We start from the raw sequence: 22,986 nt of genomic DNA on the forward strand, positions 1-22,986 counted from the left end.
GAGACAATACCAAGGCAAAATAGAAAAAGATGGATTATAGTTCCTACATTAATAGACTTGCAGAAAAAAAAACCCTCAATACACTTTATGAAATGAAAAAGATAAGAGCATGAATTAATATTACTTTAACAGCAGTGGCACAAAATCCTTGAACAGTAATGCTCCAAAACTACTCATATTGATTTAAAATCTATATTTAAGACAGTTAGGTTTACAAGTCCCTCTTCAGCCACATCAGATATAGATTTTCAATTTACAGGATTATTTTAAATTGTGGTCTTTAATTCAGAATGTATCATATAAAGCTTTCCACATTTAAAAGTAGATTCCTTTCTTTTGCTCTCTCAAATTATACTAGTTAAAGTTTAACAGTCATCACTGATAAATGCTTCTGTATGACCATGTCAGAGCAGAACTGCTACATGACCCACAGAGGCCTTGTCCCAGGCTGCATGCTTATAGACTTTGGAGTCTGGAATGAGGGAAAACTCCCTGTGGATACAGATCAGAAGAAGATGAGGCTCATGGAGCTCTTAAGATCACTGAGGGCCAAATCCTGCCTGAGGTGATGTGTACCTATTGAATACCATAAGGGTTTGTGTTCATGCAAAGGCAGAGTTTGTCAAAATCATTTTGCTACTAATAAATAGAGATTGATCTACTTAAAAATAAAGTTAGCCAGTTCTTTGCTTTATATTGAAGCAGCAGCATAAAAGAATTGATTATTCCATTCTTGAATTCCAAAACCAAGCTCTTGAGGACTTTACTGGAAGTGTTCATTCAAAGGGGAATTATTACAGCCTGCAGCTACATTAATGTGCTGATATGTAATTAGTACAGTGTCATTTTAAACAGCAAATTAATTCACAGTGGTTAGGTAAATTGTAACACGTACTCACATTTATTTTTCTATAAAATGACCGAAATTTTTAGCATGCCCCAGGAAAATTGTTCTCTCCAAAGAAAAGGGTGAATTGGTGTGGAAGAGATGTGAAATTTAATTAGAACTAAAGGGTATTTGTCACAAACTCAAAAATTGTTACAAAGCATGGAGGCTGGAAAAAAAAATATTCCAACAGTGGCAAGAAATTTTTCCCTTAACTAATGATAGTAATGGGCAAAGAAGACAGATCCAAAGGAAAGTGCTAGTTTATGTTTAATGGCTTGAGGATGAGGAAAAATCACCCTGGCTTGAGTTCAAATTCATATTCTGTGGCTTCAGTATTCCTGTAATATGTTTCTGAAACTGGAAAATGATTCTCTTCTTGCTTTGGATCCAGCCACACCACCGAAATTTATGTGTGGGCTTGGTGGTGGAAGTCAGAATTCCTCTCAGACCTCCAGTTTAGGGCTTTGATTTGACAACCAGGTATGGAATGGCGTCACCTCATCCTGGAGAAAGAATCCCTTAGACACCTCTGAGGTCATAGGAACAAATTATGCTCTTGCTCCTTATGCAAACCACTGAAGTAATGACTGTCTGGCTAATGGTATCTTGATACCTGCCAGTGATGATTCTTGAATGACTCACTGTGAGGATTACACTGGCCAGCTTAGCTGAGAGGCCACTGCAGCTTCCAGCCTCCTCTCATGCTGGGGAAGAGGGGGGTGAAGCACCAGGCAAGAGGTGATTTGCAAATCTCTGCATTCATCATGACTCAAAGTTTATAGCCGTGGAGTGAAAGATGATTGCACTGTCAGACTAGGGAAATGAATCCTGAGGAATGAGCAGGCTTCGCATTTATCCATAAATCAACTTATCCTTGTTGGTGGTATAAAACAGGTAAAAGGATGCTCTGTGTACAGCAGGTTGCTTGTTAATACATCCTGCTTCCTGTCTTAGGTGTCACACAGAGCAGACAATGAGACCCTTCCACAGAGCCTTGTGGGCTCAGACTAACTTCTCTCAGAAATGCCTTCAGTGAACAGAAACACGGAGACACAAAAGGAGGAAGTGCAGAATAATTAAGCAGAATCTTCTCTAACTCAAAATATTTTCATGTTTTTACCACAGGGCATCAGCAAATCTTTAAAGATGCAATTTCAGCTCTAACCTTGGATTTCCTTGCTTTGAAAATGGGATGGAATGAATCATTTAGTTTTATCTGAACATACTTTTTCTGTAGAAAGCAGATTAATTCTGGGTCCCAAGTTTCTAGTACTCTGTGTTTTGATTTTCTTTTAGTGCCTATATAGGCACAGTTTAGGGAATTGGTAAGACAGATGGAGTTGGTTAGCATGATTTTTTTTTCACACTGAATGTAAAAGTGGTTGGGTATTTTTTTTTTACTATGCAGCTGAGATATGAAAGGCAGGTGGCTGGAAATAACTAATTTCTAGATAAACTATATAATTCATAGCAAAAATCTTAGAATACATGCTTGAAAAGATTTGAGGATTCTTCAAGTTGCAGACTAATAGCTAAAAATTGTTGTTGCACTCATCATTAGGCAGCCTTAAGAGCCATGTTACTGTCAAAAATACTGATGGCATTCCTTCTGATGCCCTTCTAGAGAAAGACCTCTTAATTCATAGCTTTGTCCTTTGCCTAATCTGAGTTCTGACCAGTTGAACTGTACTTCATTCCGTGTGAGATAAATCTGGAAATGAACAAACTGATAGCTGTGACGTTTTTTATACTTCTATTTGAAGCAGATAGGGAAGCTTAAAAAATTAAAATCTTTTGAACAGAAGTTTGACATTTTAGTGCAAACAGCTTATGTAATTTGCTTAATTCTGTTAATGTGAGTACTTATCAACAGAGTGCCTGAACAGACATTCAGTTGGTCATCTTCATAAAAATAGCAGCTAAGTACACTTCATTTCCTCACCTGCTTCTTCAAGTCTGTTTGGAAAAGCAGATGTACCAAACAAAGTAGTGACAGCATAAAAGTAATATGTGGAGACTCAGAGACAAAAAAGCAATAAATCTGCAAAGATTTTTTGAACTGAGAGAGCAATAATCTTGTCTTGTGCACCTGGCTTCAAAATGCTGATCTTATTATAATGCATAGCAATATATTGTACTGGATTGACACATATATATATATATATGTATATAATATCTGTAGATATAGATAGATATAAGTATGGGGATTTTCAAGCTCTGCTTTTCAAACCTTTTCAGTTGGGAATGAAATGTGAGTCCGCAGGGAAAAGACCACAAAGAAGTAAATACTGTACTCATAAGAAATTCAACAACAGCTCTGAATATTTTCATTAGCATTAATTTATGACTTGAGTTGAGCAAACAGTATAAAAACATGCTGTCCTGTGAATATCCGCTTGGATTCACAAGTGAATTTCAATTTAACTCTTTGAACCATTTCAAGTGGCTGTTTTCTGTGGATATTTGGTACAGAGCTTTATTAGCAGAAACTGCTCTCAGCAATGTCCCCTTTAAATGCATAAGTTTGGATGTTCACCAAAAGTGGTTTCTTGAGCTGCATATCCACAGTGTCAGTTAGCTAATTAGACGACTAACCTCATCAGAAATAAGTTTTACATGGCTTATATAACTAAGAAATGCAGTGTGATTTACAAATGTTCACAACTCCTTATGAGTGATCTGCAGACCTGGAATTAATAATTATAAAGGCATTCATAAATAATTCTGCATAACAAATTTGGAAATGTTGTTATCCAGGTAGGGGCAATTTGTAAACAAGAAACAAAAGGCAGCATTTGTTTTTACATTATTAGTCACTAATTATTTGCTTAACTTTATCTACTATGGAAAGAACAGGTGCTGGCAAAGTTGCCAAAGAAATGCTTTCAGCCATCAAGATCTGGAGATCATGCTGCAAAGTCAGTAGGGCTGATTCCAACTGCTGTAAGCTGGTGTCTTTGCTGAGGTCAACTAAATGGCAGCTTTAGATTCCAGGTCAGAACTTGGCTTTTCTGCCCCAGGTTGGCAGGTACCCGGGTGCTTTTTCCATTTGCTGTGTTGACAGTACCAATAGCACACAGTGTTATCTGTGCACCTGATTTCCATTCTTCTCCACTTCTCTTTCACAGATTGACACATAGGTTGAATTCAAAAGTGCAGGAAAAGCACTTTACCTGCAAAAGGAACCTGCATACCAGAGGGTTTACTCTAAACTATTGTGAGACCTCCGGCTACAACACAGGACATGGGAGCTTTTCTGAACCCTCGTGTCTTGTGTTGCAGCCAGAGGGGCACATCTTTTCAACAGTCTGAGATAAGGAGAAGAAACCAACATGAAAGAGATGTAAAGAGAAAGTGAGAGACGGGTGCAGGCGTGGGACTTCACTGAACATCTAAAGAAGCAGACTCAGGAATGTGATCCTTGGCATTAGCCTTTGAAGCTTTCTCCTAGATCCAGAGGAGATGTCAGATTTCTGCCTGATCTTGAATGCAGATTGAAAGTTCTGAATCAGGTAGTAAAAGTTACTGTACTTGCAATGCCACTGGCATTGCTATTTTTGTTTTTTTTCCTGCAAATTTGACTAGGATTGCTGAATTAAATACTAAACAGTTTGCGGTTATCTCATGGTCTGTCCTTTTGAAACTCAGCTATTTTGTATCTATACTTCAGGAGTTGTAGGTATGAGCTTTCCATAGAAATAGAACTAGAATAAGTATCCTCACATGTTTCAAGCAGAGAGCATGCCTATGATTAGCATTGAACGTTTTGTTTCTCACTGGGACAAATTTTTTACTTTTTTCAGTAGGTGACTTCAGAGTGTGCCTCATCTTGGGTAGGAGCTGCAACATAACCTCTTTGTATTGGCTTAACTTTGTCACTTGTTTAAAACATTGCATGCCTTTTTGTCCCATCCAATAACGTGTATTAAACTGAAATCTTCCTTTTTAATGCTATATTGTATTGGATACACTGGAATATAAAGTTTTAAATATATGAATTAAAAATATATTGAAATAAAGAAATGCTCAGAAGAGGATGATGTATTTGTATTTTGAGTTGTTAAAATAACATAATAAGGGTGATTAAAAATAATTGTGTTTCAGTCCTTCCATTTTGACATATTTTAGGAAGCATTTAGATTTTGATGTAAAAGCTGAATAACTGAGAATATGTTTCCAGACTGTCACTGATCACTCAGACTTTGCCCCATTCTCTATTGACTGATTTCAGTGGCAAGATACACAAAACAAAGATCTGATCAAGGAGTTAAGAATAGCAGGAGTTAAACCTTGGGTAATAATAAGACAGAATTTTTGAAGACTGCCTTACCAGGCAAATACTTTGTTTTTGTACTCTGATTACTATTTCCCAGGGGAAAAGGAAAAAACCTACTTTAAAAAAAAATGTAAATAAATATTCTCACCTTCAGTTCTCTGCTCAGGCTCAGTGTTTTCTGCACACTTAGTGTAGTTATCATTTAAATGAGAGAGATTTCTAGAGGTGCTCCATCTTTCAGTATTCTTGAATATAAGTCATGTTCAGACATCTTCTGAGGGGAAAAAGGATGGGAAAAACTTTTCTGTCCCAGTGGAAAGCCTTGGAGGAAACACTTCAGGAGAGAATAGGAACTCATGCACTGGGATAGAAGAACAGAACTCTGGGTGAAAATTTCTTCAATTGCAAAGTTTACTACAGCCTAAGCATTTTATCTAGTGTTTTTTTCCTTTCTAAAATACCCTATATAGGCTTGCAAAAATTCCAAGAGCTTCTTAAAATACTCAAAATGAAGGATGTACTTCAGGATTTTTTCAGTGATCTTTATTCAAATACTTTCCTTCCTATTGCATACATTACATTTTGCACTTGAATTACAAAGCAAATGGTTTGACAGAAAAATATGCCTATACAGTGGGAGAAGTGTAGTTTTTTTCCTCTGGAATCTGCCAGCTAGACTGTACCAGTTGAGTAGAGTTTTGCAAGTAGTTAGCCAAACGCTTAGTTTAAAGAAAAAAACCCAGCAGTTAAGTATAGTTTATTTTTTTTTCCCCAGGAAGTATTGTTATTATAAACTGTAATTAGTGGTTTTAACTCAGCAATATTTCATTTCTCTTACTGGAGAAAAGGCTTCCTAGCTGAGCATCTTTGTTAGAGCTTTGTTAGTCTCTGCATTCAGAAAAGGAAAAGAGCTGTGATATAAAATGGGTAATTTCTTGGCAGTTTCGATGCACACCCTGCCAATCAAGAACACTGAGGCCTCCTAATGATATTAAAATAACAGAAAAAGAAATTTTGTCAAACATTCAGGGAACCTATTTGCTCAAGTGAGAAGTTTTATTTGTTGGCAGTGGCTGAGTGCTTGATTACAGTAGCTGTGCTAAATATCACTGCTGGCGCTTGAGATATATTTAGATTCAGCTCCCTCTGTCTCAGAAAAACCAGCAATTAAAATGCAGCACTGTAACATAACGTAACTGATACTAGGTATAGGGCTGAGGAAGCTTTGAGATGTTGCCAAATCTGCTATGGAAACCATGGATAAAGCTTGAAAATGGTGGGAGCTATTTCTTCCTGTACTAGTCAGAGCCCATACTCAGTGCAGCATGCAGCAGTACAGGGATTTTCCAGGGAATCTGAAGGAGTTAGGTGCCTTTGACAGCAATAATCACTACAGCATTAATCTTACTGTCTCTAATTTTTCTTCACACGATGTGTTAGTCCTGAACATATGTAAAGTATCTCTTTTACAAGCCTCTCCTCTCCTCTCCTCTCCTCTCCTCTCCTCTCCTCTCCTCTCCTCTCCTCTCCTCTCCTCTCCTCTCCTCTCCTCTCCTCTCCTCTCCTCTCCTCTCCTCTCCTCTCCTCTCCTCTCCTCTCCTCTCCTCTCCTCTCCTCTCCTCTCCTCTCCTCTCCTCTCCTCTCCTCTCCTCTCCTCTCCTCTCCTCTCCTCTCCTCTCCTCTCCCTCTCCTCTCCCTCTCCTCTCCATGAGGTTTATCCATCCTTTGGGTTCTGAATTGCTGCATGTGATTCCCATCTGATCTGACTTCTTGCACAGATCAGCACAAGTCGACAGGATCATCCCCACATGGCTCTGATATCATCTTGTGTTCTCAGGCAGTGAGAGAGAAGGAGACTGTGTGGGGCATAAAACCTAAAGGTTTATCCTATCCTATCCTATCCTATCCTATCCTATCCTATCCTATCCTATCCTGTCCTGTCCTGTCCTGTCCTGTCCTGTCCTGTCCTGTCCTGTCCTGTCCTGTCCTGTCCTGCTCTCCTACTTCTCTGAATATTCTCAGCCCTTTCTGATTTAATGAGCACTAAAGTCATTAACCTCTGTTAAGGCTCAGACACCCTCAGACAGTCCCAGGACAGAGGAATGCAGAGGAATAGCAGAACGCAAGCTCTAGTACATAATTCTTGACTTTATTTTTAACTGTTATCCACATGCAGGAAATCCAGCAGGATACATCTTGAAGGACAAAGTGGGAAATCAAAGAAAAAACCTGCTTTGCAACATACATGGGATAGGCCTGCGCTGTTGCGGGCTCTGAACTTTCCAGGGGTTGCATTTACTGTGAAAAGATATGTAATAAAGAGCCACCCTTGTCTTAGCTGAGCTCTACTTATGCTTTGAAAGTCCCATGCAGCTCACTGAGTTTCTCCATCTGTCTTCAAAACATGGAACTTAGTGATTGTCAGAGCTCTATACTGACAGGATAAGGAACTGACTTAGCCTGTTTATCTGTGAAACAGTGGCTCTGTATAGTTACTTTAGCCAGTGACTTTCCTGGAAAGCAAAGGAGCTGTTTATATTTTCAGGCTGAATCAGTCCATGATCACTATATAGAGCATGAGAACAAAAGTGGCAATTCACTCAAACCACAAAAAAATCTTATCTGTCATTTACAGTGCCATTCTTTACAGCTCCTTTCAGTATTTTTAAATTGAATTATCATATGTATGGTCTACATGTCTTTGTTTCACTGATTATTTAATTGACAAAAACCTCATTTTCAACTGAAAAAGGCAGCTTTTCTGGAAACATAATAATCCATGCACCATTAGCCTTCGTTATAGTCAAAAAGGAACAGTAAAAATGTCACCTTCTAGCTCAGGTCAGCTTCCTGAGTGGTTCACAGGTGGTGTTTGTTCACTTTACTGACTAAAATAAGTCTTATTTCTCTCGGCTGCAAGAACAATGCAGCTAATGGAGATTGAGGTGGGATTCGGGCTGCATCACATATATTCAGCAGAGATTAATTTAGTACTTTAATGAAGAATGTTTATCAGTAGTCATGATTCAGGGGAAACATCTATTAAGAACCTTGGGTGAACTTGCAGTTGTCAGAAAAAGATTATCCCTGTAAATTAAACCTTGCCAAAGAGGCGTGGCAATCATGGGTGTCCCCACACTGCTCCTTGAATGGGGCCAGGATGGGCAAGGCAGGCCACTTGTAGGTACATGCCTCCTCCATGCAGGCAAAGGGAGGGAGCAAGGCAAGGTCTGCCAGAGCAATGCTGTAAGTCCAACAGAGGGTTGACACAGAATCCCAGTGGGAGTGATGAGGTGAGTGATTGGTGCCTGTGTAAGCAGGAAAATGAGGAGGGTTTTTTTTCCCTCTTCACACTGGCCTGCAAAGCCAGTTAGCTGTGAGAGGACATTTTTACAGGCAGAGTGGCTTCCAGGGCAGTACAAGCTGTGTCCTGAACCCTGGTGAAACCTGCTCCTGGCTGACACAATGACACTGTGGCAGCATTGCTGATCTTCATGCATGTGGTACCTGGCTGTGCCAATCGCTGGGTGCTCTCACCTCAAGCACAGGCTCCTGTCTGGCCCCACTGCACTTCTGATGCTTTTCTCCCTTGCTTCTGCTCTCCAAAGAGAAAGAAACTGCTGGTGGAGCCAGCAGCAGAAGAGAGAAGTGGGGTTTTCTGTGCAATGCCATTGGTATGTTTTCCTCACCACATCACTGTGCTGGGAAGAGCTCTGAGCTATATGGACCCAGAGGGGGTGTGTAGATTATGTGGTGTAGCTGGAGCAGGATGGAATCAGGCTGGGATTAGGGTATCCCATTAGGGCAGTATGTCAGTGGGCAAAGGCCGCCAGTGCCAGGCTTTCTGCTCTAAGAGGGCTGGGAGAGAAAAAGTCAGGGTCTGAGGGAGGGAGAGAGGAAGAGATCCAGACCCACATCCTGCAGAACTTCAGTGCCTTCTCTTCCAGGAGATTTTGCAGCGTGTGCTTGCACTGACCTACCACTTCAACTTTATGGATGTTTGGAATGCCATTGGCCCTCAGCATTTGACATGGAAGTACAAAGCCTCAATCTCTGCTTTATTTGCAGAAGGAGGCCGGAACTATTCTGAATTTTGAAGCCATGAAATCGAGAAAGGTTTGAAATGGAGAATGGTGCAGAAAATGAGACAAAAACAGAGCATGTGTGGGTGTGTGCAGGTGTACTCTCCAGATCATGGGCTTAGGAGAGAAGAGGTGCAAATGTTTTGTAGTCAATGTCAGAGACGTCTGTTTTCCTTGTGTTCCTCCAGAGCTGCTCCATCAAATTCTGCTGAGCCACCTGGCTTCCCTTTAAAGTAATGGGTCATGAAACTTTGCTCACTGTCTTTGCTGCAGGAGTCATTTCAGTTTGTCAGAGGAGCTGCAAATCTGCAAGCTGAACCTGAATGTCATTCACAAAAGCTGTTCTCTTTACCTCTCCCCCCTGCATGGGTGTATCGCACCAGGTTACTCAGGCAGTGCTGCAGTTAAGCGTTTTCTGTTTGAATTTGAGAATAAACATTGCAAGAGGCAAACACATTTCCTTCTACTCTGCTAGCAGGGGAAAAGCAAGGAGTAGAAAAGGCACCGAGATGAAAGATGTAACTACAGGTGGCACACATTCACCAGCTGATGAACAAACAATACTCAGAATAGTGAGAAAATACTTTCAACACTGTGGCAGGGCAGGGCAGGCTTCCCTGTTCCCATAAACAGTGTGCAGTTACACTGTCTGTCATGGGCATCCTAAAGAAACACCAAATCCAGCTGCAGAAGGTTCCAAACTTTCCATGGTGTCATCCTCCCCAGATTGCCTCCACTGGGCAGTTCCAGGCAGGGAGCTGCAGGGTTCCTGTGGCATCTGTCCAGCTGTGTGCGTGCTGGAACTGAGCTGTCTCCATCGGGGACTGACTCACTGCAGCACACTGACCTGCAAGGGAGCAGATTTCAAGGCCCAGTTGGTGGTGGCAATGCCTCTCTTCTCACTCCCTGCCAGTAGAAGCCTATGTGCTGGGAACTGCAGCTTAGTCACTCTGCATCCTGCATCCCTCATCCTCTCCAGGATAGGGGAGAAGGGAGAAGGGATGAGACATTGGTATCACCACCTAAACCACTGCCCCCAGAGGGCTGCACTTCTGTGTGGGTGCCGGTGCCCTCTGTGAGGAGTGGGACTCACACTGAGGCTGGGGAGGTTGAGTGGATTTATCTGCCTTCGAAAGGTTCATGGGAAATTTAAATGCTGGGCCTTTCTGCCCGGCTGTCTTCAAAGGCTTTTTTACTTACGGATTACCCTTCCTCTTCCAAAAGTATGTTTGTTCAAGCAAGAAAATTAACATTAGTGAGGACATTATTAATCTAGTATCTTCCTTTAGCTTAATTTTGCCAATGCTATAAAAAGAAAAACAAAATTCTCTTTTTCCCTGGCCTCATATGGTCTCTGTCCATAGCAGAGGCCAAAGCTGTGGAAGCATCTGGGGCACTCCAGGACTTTTGCTCTTTTTTCAGCACTGGACTCCAATATAACCAAGTTAATTGGCCAAAACCTTTTATTAGCAGTGCACAGACTAGGTGATATAGTAAGGGCTGAATATAGTAAGGGCTAAGAAAGTCCTTGCAAACTATTTAAAGGGAGGGTCAATAATTCTTATGTGCTGCCTTCTCTTCTCTGCCATGGAACCATCCACACGTATTATAAGAAGAGCTGAATCACCGCATTATAAATAGACTCACCACGTATTTTTTCTCCCTGAAAATAATTTCAAATCGAACATGCCTACTCTATTCACTTTGAATTACTACTCCTAAGAAAAGAGAAGATGATGACGTTCTCTAACTCTTTCTACTTTCCCCATTAGTAGTCTGACTGTTAAAAGCCTTGACTGTTAGCCTTTGGGATGCAAACCTGCTCCCATTTAAGTCAATGTGAGTTTTATCATTGACTTAATTGGAAGTGAGATTGAGCCATTGGGCATGTGAGTGGCTTTGTATAGAACTTTGAAAAAAATAATAAAGGAGGCTGAGGCAAAATGTAGTGCCATTTTTTCATCACAGCAATAACCCAGCTTTGCCAGCCTGCCAAGAGTCATGCTAAGAGGAAAGCCTAGCCTCAAAGGAAGTGCTCATAATATTATAGCCTAATTAGTTTATGGGAGAAAAATGCTGAAGGGTAGAGCAGCTCCCGTTGTTAAATATTTCAGCATTGCAACACTGACTAATGTTGTCTGCTCAACACTAAGTTAGCCAGAGTTCTTGCCCTGTTCCACTGCTCTCTCCTCAAGCTCTGGTTTTGGTTTAATGACAGCCATGCTGGGTATCTCTGAAAGTATAGAAAACATTGTTTTTCTGTGTATCTAATTTGCCCATTATTAATATTATCCCCGATCTTTTAAGTAGGTGATTATTAAGCAAAGAAATAGCAATGAAGCAAGGAAAGAATGTGATAGGGAGATTTACTGTGTGGGAGGCAGAGATAAAATTAGATTTCTTTAAGCTATGTAGTACAGTTATTAGGAAGTTAGTCTAATTTTTCAAGGAGCAGTGGCTTAAATAACTTCATCTTATTATTCATGCTGAGGTATTTACTACAAAAATTCCTTCCCCCAGGTCATCATTTTTTCCAGCAGCAGAAGTTGGAAACTCAACAATTGTTTGCAGACCAGAATAATGCAATGACATGTTACGGTAATGCAAATGGTAGATTATTAAAGGACATGATTTAAAACCACTTTGCTGGTTCTAGTGGGATTTGTTTGTTTGGCCTCTTTTAGCATTTTCACCAGCTCTCTCCAAGTTTTCCATTTACAGTCTCAGTGGAGACAGCAGTAAATTTTACCCACCTCAATTTGTTCTTAATGCTGTTTCTTATTATCTGCTGACTTTTCTAAAGGTGCCTCAGTATCAATTCCACTGACTGTTAATAGCACCCAGTATCTCCACCACCACAGCACTCCCAATTGTATTTTGCTTTAATTCGTTTCTTTTATTCCCCATCTCTATTCTGTTGCTCCCACCTAGCTTGTGTGTGAATTAATCAGACTGACTTTTAGGCTAAACTATGGGCTTCTAGGAGCACATGTAGCTCTTAATGCAGAATAGATTTTCCAAGCCCTGAAGTGGGAGGGAGTGTCAAATCATTTGTGGGTTTGGCAGTCCCACACAGCTTGGCAAATATTTCCACTTACATTTCTTTCAACAAAGTGACTCCAGCTCTTGTTTTGTTTTGCTTTACAGGATTGTTTACAGGACTGCCTCAGCACGTACTTCTCAGCTCCAGCTTGCTGGCACACCACTCTGAACCACATGGGTTTATGCAAGACCTCTCCTCCTGACCTTTCCAGTGAGCCAGGAGAGGTCTGCATAAACCCCTGTGGCTCTTTACTGCAAAGTCAACCTCTCAAAATTCAGGGGAGAACTCTAGCTCTTCTATAAATAAGGATAATGCTGCAAGGAGGCAGGTTTTAGTTTTTATACCAGGAAACATAATAAAGGGAGCAAGGGAAAAAAACACATGCTTTTGTCATGCTTTCATTATTTGCAGTCTTAACTTAATCCACTGCTGGTGATTTGCTGATAAAATGGGTCTTTCTTGTTTTAGAGAGGACACTTTTAAATCATTGACCTCTGCTATATTGTTGGCTGAATGAGAACTCACATGCCAAAGGCTCCAGTTTAGAAAAAGAGTCAACACACCATGCAGAGCTCTGCTACTTGTGTTAGACTGCTCAATACACATTATTTAAATTGAGGGCAGAGGTACTGAAATGGAGACCATCTAAAGTCCCTCAAAAGTGGCTAAGATTGGAGAGCCTCCTTAAAGTTGTAAATCCATGTATGCCCAAGACCTCTCAAGGTGAGGCAGTGAAGAGACACTTCCACTTCCACAATTACTGGCTGCTAAATCTCCTATGTCAGAGTGCATGTAACTGTTCCTCTAGGATGAATTTGGAGAGGCTGGAGCTTTCACAAATTTCATTTTTTTCAAAAGAAATGTTTTCTTGTTTAAAGTGAGGTAAATATGAGCCTGACAGTGAGATAAATGTGTCCTTAAAACATGGATTCAGTTCTAGTATGTGAAAGGAAAAATCCCAACCAGCTCCTGAGGTTACCTCCAAAGCAGTACATACAGGGTGAATCAGTTTGGAAAGCAACCACTTTGATTCATGTAAATTGGTATAAAAATTCCTGAGAAAGCTCTGATGTAAGCTGGAAAAGGTTTAATATGACTGGTTTGGCTGGGGTGGGAAGTGGTGCATTTTTGAAAATGCTGAGAAGATGAAAATAGAGTTATTGGGAGATGTTTTTTCTCTGAAACTTCAGCAACTGCAGTAGTTAAGCAGCACCAAGGAATGTGTTTTCAAGGCAGGTGCAGAACTGAGTAATGCTAACAAGAGACAGTGTACTAGTGATGTACAAACTCACCTCTGCTGCTCTAGTTCCACGTGTTTCCCCTCCCCACCCCCTTCCTCTCTCCATGTTTCTCTTTTTCTGGTTTCTTTCTCTTTCTTCAAACAAGGCCAATGCACATTATTTTTACTGGTACCGATAGGGAAAGGAACAAAGGCTGAATCTGCCTGACAAATTTGCATACCAAATTCATAAGACTGTCAGGCTCCTCTCATTCCCAGAAGTATTTGTCCTTAAAAACACTTGTAACAGAAGTGACATTGTAAACAAGACAAGTGTCTCCAATGAGCAAATGAAGCTTTTCAGAATTAAGTTTTTGGTAATATACATCAGCATTCAATCGTTTTCTTAACCTGATTATGACATTGCACTCCTTGCAACAATAAACATTACATTTGTCTTTTATAGGAAAAGAAAAATGGAGGTAAGGAATGTGCAGACAGTCAGAAAGACTGTAACTAGGACATGGATTCAAGGCAGGATGCCTTGAAAACCTTCTTTGAGATTTGTTTTTTCTCTTTTGGTGACCTTGTCCAGTTCCTTCAGGTTTCTTTTGCTGCACTATATATGACTGTAGGACAGCAGTACAAACTCCCTTCTTCATCATGTGTGAACAAGGGATGGTTCCCTGCAGTCATCCCTGCCCTGGGCTTCATATTGCACTGCCACCAACATACTGGCATGCGAGAGAGGTACAGGGCTGTTGTCACTGCATGCAGGTTACGTGTGTTGTGTTTGCACATAGGGTTTCCATGGGCTTTGCATGGTGGCCACCCTGCCACAGGTGACACATGCTGATTGGTGTGAGCTCTCCTTTTTTTCTAAGAGAAAAGCAGGACCATGAATGGATCAGAAATAACATGTATTATCACAGTATCCCAGAGACCTTGGCTCCTTGGGGCCTCACAGCTCAGGGCAGGGTGGATGTGCTTTTTCTGCAGTCAACCCCAGCCCCAAGAGCACTGGGAGCACACCAAAATTATGGTGCAGGACACAAATTGGTGTTTTGTGCGAGGATTCATTTCTGGTCACCTTCCCCTCCTTTGTCCGACTCCCGTGGTCCCACAGGTGCTATAGAATTCATTCCCTGACCCATATTTTCCTTGGGGTTCCTACACAACTCCCAAGGCCAGATGTTCAAAACTTTGGGCTTAGCTGTTCTGCCTTTGTGTGAACCCTCGGTGAAACGCAATTAGCACTTATTTACCGAACTGAAGGCACATTGTAGGGCCTAATGAATGGCCTCACAGAACCTGGGGTGCTGTTAAAGCCTACAAGGGCCTGATGAGGAGGTGAGCTTTACTTAATTAAGTTAACCTTCAGATTAATCGAGCTGTGCGTTAAAAAAAAAAAGCAACCATGAGAGCACACAGCTCCTGCAGGTCTGTAGTCTTGTTTCTGGGGCTGCCCTCATTAGTGTGAGCCAAACAGAGTGTCTGGCAGAGGGTATGTACATTGCTGGAGTGCACGCTGATCCTCTCTGCTTATTTATGCTTTGCAAAGTGTAAATTTCAGAAATAAATTGTTGATCTACTCTGCATGCAGCGAAACTTTGCCCAAGGCTGGACTGGTGATTTTTATTTTTTTTTCTGTGTGTCTACTTGCTCCTTCAGATGATGCCCACATGCTGCTATTTTAGTTCCTAACCAAGCAATTATCCAGCTACATGTATGTGCAGCAAGCACACCGAGCACAGCTGCCTCCCCGGTGACTTCAAGGAAACTCAGGTGTCTCTTTCACTCCTTTTATTGCATTGACCCTTTGTACATTAGCCTGCAATTCTTTTACTTTAGCGATTTATGGCTATAAAGGTATATCCTTTTAAAGCCCTTTCTCCTCTCTTGGCAGATTGCAATTATTTTTCTTTTTTAATTTTATTTTTTTAATGACTAATTACCTAGGGGCTTTGTGAATAGGCTGTTGGTTTTAGTGCCTCACTGCAGGGCCCCTTCCCACTCAAGTGTAAAAGACAGAGAGGTCACAATCGCAGTGATCAGCATAATTTCCCCTTCCTCCTCTGGAAATCTGTCACCCACCTCTTTAGCTCTTGATGTGAAAAAAGGAAGAAAGAAGCAATATGTGGGAGAATCTCTGTGGTGTGTTGTCTGGCAGTCTGACATGCTAATGTTTCTTTTGCTGGGAAACTGCTGAAAATGGAAAGGGCTTGCTGACTGGCTTCTCTTGCCATCCTCGGGGAAGCAGAAGATGACTCTGAGTGGGAAACCAGAGCTGGTACAGCCAGTAAGCCATGCAGAAGCAGCCATAAATCCCCTGTTGATGTGCAGGGGAACCTCAGTCAGCAGAATGTTCTCAGATGCTGGATACAAGCCTAGGTGGAAGAAGTCAGAGGACAAGCAGTGTCACCCAGTGACACTGGAGCAGAGGGGAAGGGAGTCCTCAGCAATGGGGGTGGTTGTGATGCAGGGCCCCAAAGGGGCACAAGCCCAAGAGAGCTCCTGAACAGGGGACTGTACCAACAAGGGCCTCTGCCAAAACTCTGCTAACTGTCTGATGGAAAATCTTCCAACTGAGTAGCAGAGGGGATTATTTTGTCTTCCTGGGGTGAACAGAGCCAGCATGACTTAGACAGTGGTACCTGGTATCATCAGGAGCTGCTTCACATCTAGTGGAGTCTTAATTTTGTAAACCTTTTGGGTAATCAATAGTTTAAATGTAGTTGAACATAGTAGGCAAAAATTATTGGTTTGGCTTTTTTCTTGGGAAAAAGTAGAATTCCAAGGAATGATGAAGACTTGTTTGAGAGTTCATGTATCTGTGGCTTTGGGTGATCTATCAAATCTCAGAAAATATTCTGTATTGCATAAAGTAAAATGGAAAAGGGAATTTCTTAATTTTAACAGAAATATCTGTAGTCTAGTCTAGCAGATTAGACTATTAGATTAGATTATTTATAATATATGAATTTCTTAATGAATTTAAAGGTTACGTCTTCCGGTTCATACTCATCATGCTTGTAAGATATGTTTGAGGAGACAGAACACCTTTAACCAAGGAAGTAAACTGAAGACATGTTGTATTTGTTGCTTTGATCATATCATCTTGGAGGAAGAATCCTCAGAAAGAGTTCGAAAAGAAATATGTACAGTGACACAGATGACAATACAATCCATGGGCTTTGGCTCAGGCAAGTGTGATATCCAGGAAAATCACTTTTTCTTACTGGAGAAGAAAAAAAATGCATTAAAAAGTGTCTTTTAATGTATGCCATAGTTATAGGAAGATGTTTTTTATATGGGGAACCACTGATGTATTCCCTTACAGAAAGTATACATCAGTGTAAACCAGCCTGCCTGTTTTATTTTGTGTATCTGTCTATACAGATACCTCCTATTCTAATTTAAATTCCAAGAAACTGAACTTCCATGAAGGGATTTATTATGCGTGTCGTGAACTCAGACTTTACAAGTGAGCCACAGTGATTTTAAAATATTATATAAACTTTCAAATACATCAAATATCTCATTGGATGAAAGATTAAGATGAGTTTGATTTCATCTGAATTATCTTTAAATGCCCAAATTAGTTTCGCATTGTCTAAAGGGTTGCAGAGATCTGGGTTTGCTGTTGTGAATCTGAAGGCTGGGGCTGACTCTCGCTTGGTGTCTGAATGGGAAACTGGATTTTTTTACTTTGGATACAGCCTGCATTTCTCTAAGATATATGCTTTTTGTTCATTTGGAAACTTTGCCCAGACACAGTTTGAAGAATTCCACTGTTTGTCAGGAATTTCTGAGTGCTAAACAAAGCTTGCCATGAGGCCACACTGTACCTTATAGTGTTTCACAGGTGAGGTATGGGTCTGTGTCTTGGCTTTTTGCTGCATGTGTGCCTAGGCAGCCGTGAGCACCAGCATAACCTCTGCTTGGAAACTGTCTCCTGAAGCCACCAAAGCTGGGGCTGGACTCAGTTTCCCACTGCCTCTTCAAATCTGTGCATGGCTGAGAATGCCTGCATGGGACCTATCCATGCTCCCCACAAAAAGAGAAACCATCAGCTCCCATTTCTAGTCAAGATTAAATGACAGCATCACATGCAACTACAAAAGGAAAGTATCCAGGAGAGTGTATGCAATCTGTCCTCCCAGTCAGTTCTCGACTGCTAGATCAAAGCTACCAGGAATTTAAATGGGCAGGTCCAGGAAAAACCTAATCCCCCTCTTATCAGTGCTTGCCGTTCAGTGGTAAGGTTTGTGATAGCTGACGTTTTCCCCAGTGTCCCAGTTCTTTGAGTCACACAGCTTGGTGAGAATTGTTTTCTTAAAAGTTAATTTCCAGAAAAACGGCCTGAAGACATGACCAAAGTCCTCCTTTGTCAGTGAGAAATGAAAAGAAAAAGGGCTAAATTTGTTGTTTTAAGCAGTACTTTTAAAGCTTTTCTATGATCCTCTTGTGGGGTTTTTTAAGCGTAGCTGTGCCAATACTGCCTTACAATTATGCAGCACAGTATAACGATGCTTCCTACTGCCATCAATACCTCTTCACTTTGCTAATTCTTTCTGCTTCTCCATTTCGTTCTTCCTGGGGTTACTCCAGTCCCCATCTCCCCTCTTTATTGCCCTTTCTCAGACTTTCCCCCCTCCCCACCACCTCTGTGCTCCTCCTGGTCATGCAAGCACCCAGTGAGCATCAAAAGGGTTTTACTCCCTTGGTCCCATTGTCATGTCCCTTCCATCAGTGTCACTTTTTCACCCCAGGCTCCTGGTGGCTTTAAGGGACACAATCACTCAGAGCTTGCTGCCTCCTTCTACACCAGGCAGAAGAGAGTTTTGGTGCTGAGGTTCATAGGGCTCCCCAGCACTTCTGTAGCAGCTGGGGTTTACCACCACAGGAGGTGTGCAGCTGCAGCAAGAGGTACCAGAGGGTCACAACTCCCAGGATTGACCTTCTCAAGGTGAAGGCACCTCATGTGACCTGCCTTAGCAAGGAGAAAGATACAGGAGAAAGAGATGATGGTGGTGGTTGTATAAAAGGTACAGAAATGGGGAGGGAGAAGAATACTGGATTTCAGACTAATGTTTTAGTGTTTTACAATTTAGACTTTGATTTTATTCAGTTGAAGTTTAGTCTGTGGGGTGTGATTACTGCATGTGGAAGGGAAGGCAAGGGAGGCAGCTGCACAAGGAAACTTGTGTCTGTGGTGTCCTCTGTCCCTGGTCTCCCCTGACACTCAGTGAAAAAAGCTAAACTCCTCTGCAAGGCAATTCAAAGCAGAAAATTAACTCCATGCTCTCCTTTTTCTGTCCAAGGCCAAAGATCCCTTTTCTGAATAATGCCTTCCCAGCTTTTCTTAACATATTCCTTTGTTGAATTAAATGAGGCTCAGTGTGTGAGTTGACCTGGACAACCATTAGCAAACACATATAAAAGCTACACCTGCAAGGAACAATTGCAGGGAGAGGGCTATCATGCAGCTCCAAAGGCTGCTCTGGCTCAGAGCAGAGGAGAATTGGCAGCAAAGAATGATGGCTTTATTTGTACACCAGTTTCAGGTGTAAACAACAACTGCTTCATGCAAACCCTTCTGTTCATAAAGCTTCTCGCTTGACAATGGAGCCATTTAGCAATCACTAAACCCTGTTCAAGTGCAGATGCTCGTTTTTTATTCTGAAAAGATATAGATATGTGTTTCCTTTTTGTTGCTACCAACATCTATCACCAACATCTATCACCAACATCTGCTTGAAATAACTCTTCTGACCCATTTCTCTCCCCTGCTATACACATTCTCAATCCTACTGAATTTTCGTGTAACCGCAGGCAGTGTTGGCTTGTAGCACTGGACTAACTGTGAGTCAAGTGAGAAAATGTGCCCATACTCAGCAAGTGACAATCACATGTGCCACTGGGTACAGCTGTGCAGGAAAACGAGCTCTGTGTGTCACCACCACAGGGGAGAGTCTGCTGGTAGTCAGGTATAAGTCCCAGAGGTTTCTGTGACAAGGTGCTGGTCATCTTCACTTCCCAGGAACTGCATTTCCTGGTGAGACCAGGAGGCTTCATTCCCTGTTTGCCCCTTCTAGTGCCCTGCCCTTGCCTCTCAAACCTCTTCTTTGTAACTTTTGCAAATGCTAGCTAGATGTACAAGCCCAGAAGGACTTAATGGTGCTATTATGGTTGGCGGGAGTTTGCATGTCCTTGATGCATATGAAAAGTGCCACCTCTACCAAGGCCCCTTAAGGTGTTCCTGTCTCCAGCTGATGCCAAATATACCATTTAGAGTCCTTATGACCCTCTTAAAAATACAGCTTCCCTCCTGAGCAATTTCCACAAGTATCCAGGACTCACCAGAGATAAATTCCCATGGGCAGCATGAAGCCTTGGAAGCACAGATGCAGAGTATCTTGCAAATCTAGCTCAGAGCAAAACATAAGAAGCCCAGAAAGGAGATGTCCAAGCTCTGCAGAGGTATGCCCATGTTTACAGACATTTGCAAATGGTACCAAAACCAGGCACGGGCTACATAAATGACGGTGGGAGAATGAGAGCAATTTGGCTGAGTGTGGGGAGCCCTGCATCCAGCTACCAATTCAGAGAGCTGAGTTAGCTTTGGAGAAGGATCTGAGCCCACCTCCACAGCAAGACATCTCCCCTCCGAGACTATTTGAGAATGTCCAGCTCATCTGTCTTCCTTTGAGCACAGGAGGAAAATCTTGCCAGAACATTGCTACTTTTCCAGAGAGTGATTGACTTCTATTTCATGTCCTAGAGAAGCAGAAGGAAGGTCTGGGCTCATTTAGCTCTAAGTAGCAGGGTTTCAAGGACCCTTCCCCATAGCACTGACTCTCCCTTGAGTTAGAGGTGTAACCCAGAGCTTTGCTTTCCCAGGCACTGGCCATTCATGTAAGTGTTGGACTGGATCATCCATGTGGGTCCCTTCCAACTCAGAATGTTCTGTGATTCTGTGTTCCATGTCTGTGTGTGATCAATGCCCATTGCATGGAGTGGAGGCCTGTCCAGACAGCCATTCCAGAGACTCATTCAGAAAACCCTCACAGTGAGAGGCCATTAGCAACCTTCTCCCCCTCCTGTTTTCTCCTCCTGGCCCTGCTCCCAAAGCCATTTGCTATTACCAGGCTGCTGTTGTCCCTGCAGCAAAATCAGCATGATGCACCTGAGTGCTTCTCAGGGCCAGGGTTACTCCTTGTAAACTGTAGTGTTTAAGCTGTGGTGCAAGCACCAGTGTGGGTGAGGAGTGGGTGCCCCACGCCCTCGTGCTGGTTGAAGGTGAGGGTAACCATTAGCTGGGGTTGGATGGGGGGAGATACCATCTTACAGGAACATAATCTTAAACTAAGTAAATAGGAGGCAAAGTCCTACATATCTCTCAGGTTTAAGCTTTAAGCACTTTGCAGGCTCCTGAGAAACAAATTTCATGGCTCTGTCAGCATGTTTTATAGATAAGTGTTTAATCCTTGTTCTGTTAATAAGGCAGCTAATGCACAATATTTCCCTCAGTCATATAATGTACCATGAACCATGCAAAACCTCTCCAGCCCAGAATGGCAGGGTCTTGTCTGCGCCTCTGGGCATGACACACGCACAGCAGGACACCTGTGAAGCCAGAGAGGTGCAAAGCCTCCAGGTATCACAGAAATTCTTGCTGATTTTGTTTCGAATGGGGTGCATTCAGGAGTGATTTGCCTGGGGCTATAACACAGTGTGTAACTCTGAAAGCCATGGCCTGAACTCTGGTCTCTGAGCCCTCCCTGCCTCTGCACTTGGGCTGGGCTCTGCTTCGCTTGGCACAAACAAGGGAGCTCAACATGCTCCATCATTTCTTAAGCAACAAAAAAACTGAATGCTGGAAATGCTCTTTTTTTGAAACATTAGTACTTGACAGCTCCTGCCAAGCATTAGCAGGCCAGTAAAATCTCTCTACATAAATTGTGTTGTAATTAGTGTGATTTGTTTAATGTCACCTTGTCTAGCTGTCTGAGAAACTGTCTCAAAATATAAAAACACTGCACTTCTCAGTCAAGAGAGTGGACTCTGACTTCACTAAGACATTTTTATTTCTCACAAATTTTTTTGCCATGGCCTTTTCAAATCACTCAAGCTAGGTAAGAATTCTCAGATGAGGAAAATAAGATGTAGTAACAAGCATAAAACTTTTCTTGGTAAAAGTAATACGATCATAATTAATGGATGTTGTATTTCATTGGCAGGACAACACAGTAAAAACATTCTGATAGCCCAAAATACCTTGTCTGTGTGCAAACAAGCCAATTTAGGGGAAGCAATAGAGAGGTGAGAGGAGAAAGTAATTTGCTTGCTGGAAAGTTGTGTTGGGGTCTGACCTTTCTCCCCGATGTCCCTCAGCTCCTGTGCTGGTCTCCTTGAGCTGCACACGCAGGTCTGAAGGGCCAACACGAGTTAATGATGGCAACTTTTCCACCAGGTGGCAACAAGGAGAGCAATAGGAAAGCAGCTGAGGGGCACTGGAGAGACTAGAGAGGAACTGGGTAGCAGCACTGTGGCTTCCCAGCTGACTCCAATACATTAAGAAAGCCCTCAGCTTGCATGTGGTCCCATCTATCAGAGCCCAGAAAAAGCTTGTGACAAACACAACAGGAGGAAAAACCATCAGGTCTTACCCTTGATTGTTGAAACCTGATAAAATAACTCTTATCTTTCCCATCCCATGAGCATTACCAGCAATAGGAGGAACAAAAAAAAAAATTTAAAAAAATATTAGGGAGCCTTTTCAAGCATGAGAAGTATCTTGGGATGAGAAAGGTGCAGAAGGAGCATTGGATGCCCAGCTTAGCAACAGCATTTTTTCAACTTTAATCTTCCTTCTAAATGTTTTGCTTTTATTCCAACTAATTGAACAAATGTCTTAAAATTCACAACACAAACTGAATTTGATTAAATCTAGCTTGGTTCATATGATAAAGCACTGCAGTTGGAATGCAGCTAGAAAAATACATTATGCTAGGACAAATAAGTACGGTTAACTTCAATAAGAGCGGAGGTAAATTGCTTTTTGCATGACATGTGCAATTTTACCTCAGTACAGCTTTAATCAAAGTAAAATATTATAGGACAAGTGGAAAAAAACCAACCTACAATATAATGTTTTGTCTACCAACCACTCAGTAAGTAACATTTTCGTTTAAGTTGCTAAATAAAGCCTAGGCTACACATTATCTGTTCTATAGTTGGTAAGTAAACAATTAAGGCATTATCTGGCTATGAAAAAATTTATATTATAACAGATCAAAGAAACCCCCACAGATGTGTATGCAAATTGTCCATCAGTAGCTTGCCTGCCACCAAAAATTTCACTGAAAAGGGAAGAACGTAAAAAAATACAGGTATTTAAATGGAGTTTGCAATTCACACTTGTGTGTATTTTCACAGCCACATGAAAAATAATTTAAATTAAGCATAGCAAAT

The 22,986-nt window shown here is 41.7% G+C and overlaps 1 long non-coding RNA gene across 4 annotated transcripts in view; it reads left to right on the forward strand.

The window, feature by feature from the left end:
* LOC116993182 overlaps positions 1 to 22,986 on the forward strand; it is a 95,730-nt gene that overhangs the window by 37,463 nt on the left and 35,281 nt on the right. The window lies entirely within an intron of this gene.

Source organism: Catharus ustulatus, chromosome 1, assembly GCF_009819885.2.
Source record: "Catharus ustulatus isolate bCatUst1 chromosome 1, bCatUst1.pri.v2, whole genome shotgun sequence".
NCBI classification, from domain to species: Eukaryota; Metazoa; Chordata; class Aves; order Passeriformes; family Turdidae; genus Catharus; species Catharus ustulatus.